The following is a 12,097-nucleotide window of genomic DNA, read 5'->3' on the forward strand; positions in this document are numbered from 1 at the left end:
GCAGGGGTTGGACTGGTTCGGCAGGCCCAGCAGGGCTGGGAAAGGTGCCAAGGGAAGGCCCAGGGTGGGAAGCCCCACCCAAATTTACATTGCCTTGATACCCCCAGATTTTCATCTCATTAGAGCCTTTGCCTGGAGCTGTGATTCTCAATGCTGGTTACACACTGGAATCACCTCGAGAGCTTTATTTTTATTTATTTATTTATTTAATTTAAAAATTTTGGGCTGCATTAGGTTTTCATTGCTGCACTCGGGCTTTCTCTAGTTGCGGCAAGCGGGGACTACTCTTCGTTGTGGTGCGCAGGCTTCTCATTGCGGTGGCTTCTCTTGTTGTGGAGCACGGCCTCTAGGTGCGCGGGCTTCAGTAGTTGTGGCATGTGGGCTCAGTAGTTGTGGCTCGCGGGCTCTAGAGCGCAGGCTCAGTTGTTGTGGCGCATGGGCTTAGTTGCTCTGTGGCACGTGGGATCTTCCCGGACCAGGGCTCAAACCCGTGTCCCCTGCATTGGCAGGCGATTCTTAACCACTGCACCACCACGGATGTCCCTAAATCCTTCTTTTTAATGGCTGTAGCACCTGGAGAGCTTTAAACAAATCACTTGGGAGCCCAGGCCCAGACTGCTGCCCATGGTGGGACACATGCAGCAACATTTTTTAAAGTAACCCCCAGAGGATTCCAAGGTGCAGCCAACTTGGAGAACTACTGGACTAAAGCATCTTTTCTCTAGTGGTAATACACATGCAAACACCTGGGATCTCATTAAAATGCAGATTATGATTCAGCAGTGCTGGGCAGAGCCCAAGAATTTGCATTTCTAAGAAGCTGATGATGAGGCCAAGGCTGTTACCCAGAAGACCACAGAGTAGCAAGGGTCAGTACCAGACACTGTCTCCACCACTGAGTTGCAGGGTTGGGATACAGATGGAGTCACTATTTCCTTCCAAGGAAGGCATCTGGTGAACTTTCCCCTTCTCCTCTGTTTACTGAAACCCAGCAGAAAGGACAAAGCCTCAGCTGTTCGCAGGTTCTCACTCTACACCTCATCGCCCTACTGCTTGTAGAGGCAGGATGGATTCCATGATGTCTGAAGGTCAGTCCACATGCAGCATCCTTTGGTTCTGTGAAGTGTCTAGCTTCAGTGAGTTTCTCAAGGAGAGCTGGGTGAATCCAAGCAGGCTGTCCTGAAGCCTGTTCTTTGAACAGGTCTGCTCAACCTTTGCTACCCTTCCTCCTGATTCCTTCCCTGCCCCTTGGCTGGTCTCCAAAGTGGTGCTAAAGATAATTTGAGTTTAACAGACCCTGACTGTTCTGTTTTTTTGTTTTTGTGGTACGCGGGCCTCTCACTGTTGGGGCCTCTCCCGTTGCGGAGCACAGGCTCCGGACGTGGGCTCAGCGGCCATGGCTCACAGGCCTAGCCGCTCCGCGGCATGTGGGATATTCCCGGACCGGGGCACAAACGCGTGTCCCCTGCATCGGCAGGCGGACTCTCAACCACTGCGCCACCAGGGAAGCCCGACCCTGACTGTTTTTGCCAGTAATTTTTCAACCAAGGACAATCCTACTGACTTATCAGGAAGGAGGGCAATACTTAAGAACCTTACTTGTCTGATGACTCCCACCAGGGGTGGGGTTAAGGGGGAGGGTATGAGGATCTTGTGCTTTCTGAGGACTTGGGACCTGGACTCAGGGACAGGCTCGCAATGCGCTGGCAATAGATTTCAGCCGGGCAGCACCACGGTCAAAACTCCTTCATGGGGACCTTGACAGTTGAAACCGAGTCTGCCTAAAACTGAGTTCCCTCTCTATCCAAAACTTTATTCCCTTTCTTGTCCCCTCTGACCTCAAGGCTGTGCTAACTGAACACTAATCAGCTTGAGTCAGATAACTAAAATTGCTGTTGTCGACAACATGTTAGCATTTGCTGGGCAGAGCAATGCCAATGTCCCGACCCTAGGCTGTAAAACTGAATCGGCCAGCACGCAGGGTACTCACTCGTATTGCTCCAGGTGCCTCGCACAACTGCAAGGCTGGGCAGAAATGTGAGTGAGGGCGTCAGCCGCCACCTGTAGTACGTTAATTCTGCCAGCAGGGGGCGACAGCTACCCAATTCGGGCTTCTTGTTTCCTGACACACTGGCCCAGTGTGGACAGACCCGATATTACAAGAGAAGCTGGAAATTATGTGAATGTTTCAAATCGTTAAGGACTGGGCAGCGAATTAAGATCCTAATAAAAGACGGCATGAGTCTGCAGGACAGATGTACCCTAAAGAACTCTGGTGGGCACTCTCTGAAGTTTTGAGTGTGGGATCCTGAATTCATTCAAGAATGCCAGCGTTTTACATCATTGTCAAGCGCCCGCATTTGACATGTGGGGAGACTGAGGTTCAAAGAAAAAAGGGACTTGCCCAGCTTTGTTAGGGCAGAGCCGAGCGTTGGAGTCGGGCGTCCTGACTTCTGGTCCAGGTCTTCTTGCGGTGGGAAGCTTTCCCACCAGAACCCTGGGGTCCTCAGCGACACAAGATTCTGTAGCTCCGGCAAGGGCGGGCTCCGAGAGCTGGTCCTGCCCAGGGGAGCCCTGACGGGGCTGGGGAGGTCGCCAAAGCCCAAGGGCAGGAGGGGGAGCCAGAGTTTATTTTTAGCTGCCTAGAATGTGCTTCTAAGCCTTATTTAGACATCAGGCGGCAGGGTGAGCTGGAGGCAGCAGGGGCGGGGGAGGAGATGGCTGCCTCCCCCTCCCCGGGCTCCTCTTACAACTGCTCTTCCCTGCCTACCCCTTATCATCCTTTCTGGGGGCTCTGGGGCTGCTCTAAATAGCAGCCCTTGCTGGCATGGGCGCTGTCCTGCTCCGGCTGGCTGGCTGGCTTCCTCCTCCACCTCCACCCCTTTCTCCCCATTCCCCACAGTCCCACAGAGAAATAGAACTCCAGGGTCCTAGAATGTTTTCATCTTCTGCGGTCACAGATCCCTCTGAGAAGCTGTAGTAATTTACCGCGGTGGCTTAGAGCTTATTTTGTGGAGTCTCGTGCACCTGGGTTCGACTCCAGTGTATGACCCTAAGCAAGTCCTTACACTCCCCAAACCCAAGTTTCCACTTTAGTACAGTGGAAATAATAACCCCTCCAACCTCCCTCATGGTTCCTGAAGATTAAATGTGATAAAATATGTGCAGACCTTAGCTTGCTGTAACAAATCCTCCATAAATGATGGCAATAGTGATTAAAGCTACAGACCCTCTACCCAGAAAAAAACTGAATTGCTCATACATGCAGAGTTGTAAATGTAATTTCAGGAGGTTCAGGTAGCTTCTGAGGCCTGCTGATCCCAGTCCAACTTCGGACCCCATCCAGCTAATTCATCCATTCATTCATTTGTTCAACGAACCTTTGCTGGGAATGTTCTGGTGGTCCAGTGGTTAGGACTCCACGCTTCCACTGCTGGGGGCCGGGTTCAGTCCCTGGTCAGGGAATTAAGATCCCGCAAGCTGGGCTTCCCTGGTGGCGCAGTGGTTGGGAGTCCGCCTGCCGATGCGGGGAACGCGGGATTGTGCCCCGTTCCCGGAGGGTCCCACGTGCCGCGGAGCGGCTGGACCCGTGGACCATGGCCGCTGGGCCTGCGTGTCCGGAGCCTGTGCTCCGCAACGGGAGAGGCCACAGCAGTGAGAGGCCCGCGTACCGCAAAAAAAAAAAAAAAAAAAAAGATCCCGCAAGCTGTGTGGTACGGCCAAAAAATATATGTATATATACTGTAGGAGTTTTTTAAATTTACAAAACAAACAAAAAACAAATCTTTGCTAGTGCTTACTCCATGCCAGGCACTGGGTAAAGTGTGGGGTGGGGAGATGTGAGGCTAGAGAAGTGAATGTATGTGAATTATCCAGGGTCAAAATGCAAATCGATAGCAAGCCAAGGATCAGAATGAAAGTCTCTCTCTTTTCTAAAACAACTTTCTTGAGGTATAAATGATATATAAAAAAACCCTGTACATATTTAACATATATGATTGGATGAGTTTGGACATATGCATGCACCCCTGATACCATCACCACAGGCAAGGTAATAGACATGGCCATCACTTCCGAAAGTTTCCTTGTGCCCCTTTGTTTTTTGGCTTCGTTTTTGTGGTAAGAACACGAAACATGAGATCCACTCTCTTAACAAGTGTTTCAGAGCACAATACTTTAGTATCGTTAACTGCAGACCCTATGTTATACCACAGGTCTCTAGAACCACCTTTCCCTGCTTCTCTGAGACTATTTGAGATACAAGTGGAATCATGCAGTATCCTTCTGTGCCTGGTTTATTTCACTTAGCATAATGTCCTCCAGGTTCAGCCATGTTGTCACAAGTGGCAGAATTTCTCTCTTTTTAAAGGCTAACTAAACTTCGGTTGTATGCATACAACCATTTATCTGTCAGTGGACATTTGGGTGTTTCCATATCTTGGCTTTTGTTAATAATGTTTCAGTGAACATTGGGAGTGCAGATAACTCTTCATGGTCCTGATTTCAATTCTTTTGGCTATATACCCAGAAGTGAGACTGCTGGATCATATTACCATATTTTTTAATTTTTTGAGAACTGTCCACACTGTTTTCCATAGGGAATGTACCATTTTACATTCCCATCAACATGTACTAGAATGAAAGTCTCTTGAATGCCAATCTTTTTTTTTTTTTTTTTTTTTTTGCGGTACGCGGGCCTCTCCCTGTTGTGGCCTCTCCCGCTGCGGAGCACAGGCTCCGGACGCACAGGCTCAGCGACCATGGCCCACGGGCCCAGCCGCTCCGCGGCATGTGGGATCTTCCCGGACCGGGGCACGAACCCTGTGTCCCCTACATCGGCAGGTGGACTCTCAACCACAGCGCCACCAGGGAAACCCCTTGAATGCCAATCTTGATTCCTTTGAGGAAGAACTACTGTCTCTGAAGGGGGACCACAATAAATACCCCTTCCAGTCAAAATCACAGTGGACCATTCCCTCAGGACCCCTATCTCAGCAGGCCCTTGCAGTACTTTCTCCAACATGCCCTATCAATGTTAGCCTCTCCTTGCATACCTCCCACAATGGGGACCTCACTCCCTGTCAAGCCAGACCCCTGAATCTTGGACCAGTTGGAAGGTCTTCCTTCCCAAGGAGCTGGACCCCGCATTCCTGGGCTACCCTACCCACTAGTTCTGGTTTTCCAGGACAGCTCGGAACACTGTTCATCTTCAAGTGGTCTGGATGCAAAAGTGTCCTAAGGAAGGAAGAGTGGAAATGGGGTGACCTGGAGATCTGATCTCCTTCCACCTTGCCCACCTTCCAAGCCCTGCCTGAACTCAGGCTCTCCCAGCAATCCAGGTTCCGAGGCTCCCTCCCTCTGCAGCTACTTCTTTAAGAAGTACCACAGAGGCTGGTCCTTGCTACTGTCCTTGGATCCTGTCCAAGGCGCTGATTTAAAAGGTATTGCAACGTTTTTTCAAAAACAAACATGTGTTGAAACCCAAGGCCCTGGTAACCACAGCGCTGCTGGCTGCTACAGCCACTTCCCAGGCCAAGAGGAAAGGAAACTGCCCACTGCCTACCCCACGGCACCCAAGCTCCGCTGCCTCCTTTGCAGTACCTGCCTCATTACCATAGTATCTCAGGCTGGGAGCCCAGTGGGGGCAGGGCCAGAGTTGGACCTGGGGGCTGCAGGCCTTCTGGACCGAAGTGCCTTTAGGAACTGCCCCGGTTCCCTCCTGAACCATTCCAGGAGATGTTTGACGGCTCCAGGAGAGACCTTTGTGTCTCCCCTCCACCTGAGTCCCCAGAGTGACCGTGAATAATGCCAATCTGATCGTGCCACTCCCATTGCCCACAGGATAAAGTAAGAACGTCTGAGAAAACCATAATTCAAAAAGACTCATGTACCACAATGTTCATTGCAGCTCTATTTACAGTAGTCAGGACATGGAAGCAACCTAAGTGTCCATCAACAGATGAATAAGTAAAGACGATGTGGCACATATATACAATGGAATATTACTCAGCCATAAAAAGAAACGAAATTGAGTTATTTGTAGTGAGGTGGATGGACCTAGAGACTGTCATACAGAGTGAAGTAAGTCAGAAAGAGAAAAACAAATACCGTATGCTGACACATATATATGGAATCTAAGAAAAAATTGGTTCTGATGAACCTAGGGGCAGAACAGGAATAAAGATGCAGATGTAGAGAATGGACTTGTGGACACAGGGAGGGGGAAGGGTAAGCTGGGATGAAGTGAGAGAGTGGCATGGACATATATACAGTACCAAATGTAAAATAGATAGCTAGTGGGAAGCAGCTGTATAGCACAGGGAGATCAGCTTGGTGCTTTGTGACCACCTAGAGGGGTGGGATAGGGAGGGTGGGAGGGAGGGAGATGCAAGAGGGAAGAGATATGGGGATATATGTATATGTATAGCTGATTCACTTTGTTATACAGCAGAGACTAACACACCATTGTAAAGCAATTATACTCCAATAAAGATGTTAAAAAAAAAATGAATGTCTTGGTCAGGGACCTCCCTGGTGGTCCAGTGGTTAAGACTCTGCGCTTGCACTGCAGGGATCATGGATTCATTCCCTGGTCGGGGAACTAAGATCCCACATGCGGCGTGAGAAGGGCCTTCGAGGCTGTCCTGTCCATCTGCGTCCCACTCCTTCCCTAACCTCACCCAGTACTCCAGCCACACAGAGCGGCTGAGCCCCCCTAAAAACCAATGCAGTACTGCTCACTGGGCACGCATGTTCTCTCCACTTTCTTTTTTTAAAAATTTTATACATATATGTATACATAAGTATGTATGTGTGTGTATATATATATATATATATATATATATATATATATATATTGCAAAATGATCAGCACAATAATGTAAGTTAACACAGTCATCCCCTCACAGAGTTACACTTCCCCACTTTCTTGACAAGAAGAATCCTGGCCTAATCTACACAGCCCAGGTCAACCATCACATCCCTGAGGAAGCCTGCCCTTCCCTTTCCTCCCAGATAGAGTTCGTTACTCCTTTTGCTTCCATGGTATTTTTCCATACCCCTTGTTACATTATTTGTCTACCTAAACCAGAAGCTATGTAACCTCCTGCAAATATTTTGTTTAGCTTGCATGATGGTGTGTGTGTGTGTGTGTGTGTGTGTGTGTGTGTAAGAGAGAGAGAGAGAGAGAGAAATTTTACATTAAAAAACCCCCCCAGATTTCTAATTTCTCTTGACAAATCGGAAGGTCAGGCCAGCTTGGAGTTTCACTTCCTTCTAACAACCATCCACCGCAACACATCCACTTGTGCTCCTTTTAGAGGGGTGTGTGGCCCCAGTTTAACCCCACCCCTGTCTTATGCCCTCTTCTCATTTACGTACCTGCCCAGCCTTGTGGACAGTTAGGTTTTAAGCCTTGGAGCTGGATCATGCTTCTCATGTGTTCTCTTCCCGTTTACAAATATTCCGCCTCCTTGTCCCCATAAACCATTTAGTTGTCCTAGAAATTCCAATATGTTGGCAAAGAGTAAACGAATAGAATCAGGTCAATAAAGAATATAAATGTCACAAATTCCTTTGTTAAATCGTGTGCTCCAATTTTTGACTTGGCAAACAGTTCCTGCCTCACCATCTTCCAACTCTCACTCCAGTTAGTTCCCTGTGGGTAAGATGCTCCCATTGGAGTGGAGCAAGGAAGGTGGCATCAGGGCAGGAAACACGAGTTTTCCAGAAAGGAGAGGTTTAGGGCAGTTATCTGTTCAAAAAGGGTTGCTTAAATTTTGATTACATAGCAAATGATATAGGTGGAAAAATATTCATTTTTCAAATGAGATGGGCTGGTGGAAACTGGGATTGCACTAAAAATATACAGTAAGTTTGTTTGGAACCGAATGGAATTGAGAACATGATGTTGGGTGGGAACGTGCAGAAGGTGCAAACAGTCTGGGGCATACAGGAGGGGACAGGTAGATGGCCGACTTCCAGCCAGACAAGTCAATATCCATCCTTGATATAGGTAGGCCCGGAAAGCTCAGCTAGTGTTGAAGTCCTGCTCATTCAATTACATTTTTTTAATTTTTTGATATTTATTTATTTGGCTGTGCCGGGTCTTAGCTGCGGCATGCGGGATCTTCGTTGCGGTATGCGAACTCTTAGTTGCGGCGTGTGGATCTAGTTCCCTGACCAGGGATAGAGCCCGGGCCCCCTGCATTGGGAGCGTGGAGCCTTAGCCACTGGAGCACCAGGGAAGTCCCATGATTCAATTACATTTAAATGAACAAGCTGATCATCAGGGGACTCTATCTGGAAGGACTCACCCTTAGTCCCTAGATGTGAGATGGCTCAGGGCCTGGCTCAGAACCCATGGAACAGTCCTCTGTGTGTCACAGGAAGGGCACGGTTAGGAGTGGCCTGGAAACCAGACACTCAGCCCAGCCAAGGATGTCTCAAACATGGAAAATGGGGCTTACTGGAGACTCACTGAGCCCAGGACCTCACTCCATCTCTCATCTCTGTGCCCATTAAAAAATGGATGACAGGGACTTCCCTGGTGGTGCAGTGGTTAAGAATCCGCCTACGAATGCAGGGCACACGGGTTCGATCCCTGGTCCGGGAAGATCCCACATGCCGTGGAGCAACTAAACCCATGTGCCACAGCTACTGAGCCTGCGTTCTAGAGCCCATGCGCCACAACTACTGAACTCGCATGCCACAACTACTGAAACCCGCGTGCCTAGAGCCTGTGCTCCGCAACAAGAGAAGCCACAGCAATGAGAAGCCCACGCACCACACCGAAGAGTAGCCCCCACTCGCCGCAACTAGAGAAAGCCCGTGTGCAGCAACGAAGACCCAACAGCCAAAAATAAATAAATAAAATTAATTTTTTTTTTTTTTTTTTTTTTGCAGTATGCGGGCCTCTCACTGCTGTGGCCCCTCCCATTGCGGAGCACAGGCTCCGGACGCGCAGGCTCAGCGGCCACGGCTCCCGGGCCCAGCCGCTCCGTGGCATGTGGGATCTTCCCAGACCGGGGCACGAACCCGCGTCCCCTGCATCGGCAGGCGCACTCTCAACCACTGCGCCACCAGGGAAGCCCTAAAATTAATTTTTTTTAAATGGCTGGCAGGAGGACATAAAGGTTGAAAGTAGCTCAAACATAAGCACACATCAGAATTACCTGGAGGACTCATAAAACACAGATTCCTGGGCCCCATACCCAGTGTTTCTGAGGCAGCTCGTCTGGGGTGGAGCCCCCAAATTTGCATTTCTAACCATTTCCAAGAGATGCCGATGCTGCTGATCCCCAGACCACATTTTGAGAACTACTGATGTAAAGAAATGTTTACTAGCAGCCTCCAGACCCTAGAGCCCACTTAAAGAGGCGATGTGTAATTTTCCCTAGAATCCCTAGGTGATGCTCTGTACCCTCCTAATCTGCATCACCGCAGAAGCTCCTTGAAGACCTCCATCCAAACTTCATCGAACAGAGAAAGCATTAACCAATGATTGGTGGCATGAATTCACTCTTGGCATAAAGAAAGTGGTAAAGTGAATCTTGCCGCCTCTCCCAAGGCAGCCCCAAGACCCAAGCCACAGGTCTTCTGGGAAAATAGGCAGGGATGGCTTCTTGCTCATCAGCATTACTCAGACTCAATTCTCCTTTCCAAGGACCTCCCGATTCATTCAGTCCAACACAATGCGATATAATTAATGTAACAATTTGAGTCCCTGGTGAGATAACCTACCACAACAACCGGAGCAATTAGCTTCAGATGTTACTGGGAAATTCCTCAGACTCAGCCCTCCAGGGCCTGACAGAATCACTCCAGGTGATTCTGGAGCCCGCGAGCCTGCCCGTTCCCTGAGAAACACTCCAACAGAAGCCCAAGAACTCGACAATTTTAGGTCCCCTCTCGTTTCCTTCTCTTACATATATTTCCAGGAGGAAGTTGTCACAACCAACATTTCCATCAAGAGTCTGGCAAATCCAGGATAACTTTCTCAGCAGAGCCTCGTGTCCCACTTCCAGAACTGAAGCTGGGGTACATACAGTATCTCCAAGAGTAAATTATTCTAATTAAATTCAATATAACAAATGTTAATTAGTGACCTATGAATTGGTTAGAAATCGCATTCTGCTGCTAGGGACACAATCTCAGTGGCAGTGATCTCAGCGGCGGTGGCTTAAACAAATTTGTTGTTTATTCTATTACGTGAAAATATTAGGAAGTGGTTGATCAAAGCTGGGACTGGGGGCTTCCCTGGTGGCGCAGTGGTTGAGAGTCCGCCTGCCGATGCAGGGAACACGGGTTCGTGCCCCGGTCCGGGAAGATCCCACATGCCGCGGAGCGGCTGGGCCCGTGAGCCATGGCCGCTGAGCCTGCGTGTCCGGAGCCTGTGCTCTGCAATGGGAGGGGCCACAGCAGTGAGAGGCCCGCGTACAGCAAAAAAAAAAAAAAAAAAAAAAAAGCTGGGACTGGGGCTCCATCAGTTCATCAAGGCTCCTTCCACCTTCTTGCTCAGGGTAATAAAATGGCTGTATTCCGTCATGTCTGTATTCCAGGCAGGAAAAGCGGGGGCAAGAAAAGGGGGAGACCTGCTCCCAGCTGAGTCATTCTTCTGTTAAATGTTGTCCTGGAAGCCCCAACCAGTAATGCCCCCTTACATATCACTGAGCACCCCTTGATGCAAGTGAAGCTGAGGAAGTAGCGCACCCCTGACCCAGAGACTATCAGGATTCCATCACTAAGGAAGAGAGAAGAATGGAAGTTGAGTAAGGTGACTGGAAGTCTCTGCCATGACCTACTAAGGACCAGGTGGCATAAGGAGGCAGGAGGCAGAGCTGTGTAACCCGTAGTCCATTAGGGAGGACTCACAGAGCACACAAACAAGTAAAAGAGTTGTAGAACAGGTGCTGCAGGGCTTTTGTCAGGAGAGGGCATTTGAGTTGTTTCCTGATGTACAGGTAGAATGGTAACTCACACAGGTGGATAGTAAAGAAAGTTACTCTGGGCAGACAACATGTTTGGGAAACAATTGGGCTCAGTCGGAACCCACACAGAGAAAGCTTTCAGGGCTAGAATGATGTTTAGTGACCATTGCATTGAGAGGTTCTCAACCTGGGATCCACACACAGCCCCACTGTGTGGGCTGCAGGGAGCCCTGAAATTCCTGAAATTCTAGGCGAAACTTTTTATGTGTGAGTATATTGTACTTTTCATATGAAAGGTGTTCAAGATAATTCCCATATTGTTCTTTCCAATCTTTCCCCAAAATTGCTCACCCCATCCTCCACTTTTGTCCCTTTACACACAACTTAGTCACCAACACTAATTCCTCCTTTTTCCCCAACTCCCCAGCCTCCACACTCTACCCCGACTTGACCCATGCTGTTCCTCCCTCTTGTGATTACTCCTTCCTGCTTCTCCTCTTCCCCCTGGATATGGAAAGATAGGTAGTGATTTCCCCATCACTGGAAGTATTCAAACATAGACTGCACAAATACAGTAGGAAAGGTAATTATAGAAGGGAAATTATAAAAGAGATTTATCTGAGTTAGAAGCAACAGAAGTGAAGCATCAGATCCCATCCCAGCCTGAGATTCTAGGATTCCTTTTGCCATGAATGGCTTTTGGCTTTAGTATTTCTCCAGGAAGTCTTCCTTTCCCATCCCCATCCACCACTGTCTCTTATCTCCTTTTAATGCTAATACTTCCTGCATGCAATATTCAACTTGACATTTGCTTTGTAACCTGTTTTTGTAAGTTTCCCATCTTTTTCCTATGTATAGGTCTAATGTCAAGATAATAGATTATAACTATTTCAAGATAAGAACTGAGTCTTCACTGTCCTTGCCCATAGGGTGACCAACCATCCCAGTGTGCCTAGGACTGAGGAGTTTCCTGAGACATGGGACTTTCAGTGCTGAAAGTGGGGAAATCCTGAGCAGACCAGGATGAGTTAGTTACCCTACTTGCCCAAGAAATGGGCACATCATAGTACCTGCTTGTTGATGGCTAACTGTGGTAGACATTTCTGCTGTTCACCAGTATTTCTGGTTCTCTTCTCCTTCTGGGCACACCTTACACTTCTCCATCCCCT

The sequence above is a fragment of the Leucopleurus acutus genome (genome assembly GCF_964270905.1).
Source record: "Leucopleurus acutus genome assembly, chromosome: 3".
Lineage (NCBI taxonomy): Eukaryota > Metazoa > Chordata > Mammalia > Artiodactyla > Delphinidae > Leucopleurus > Leucopleurus acutus.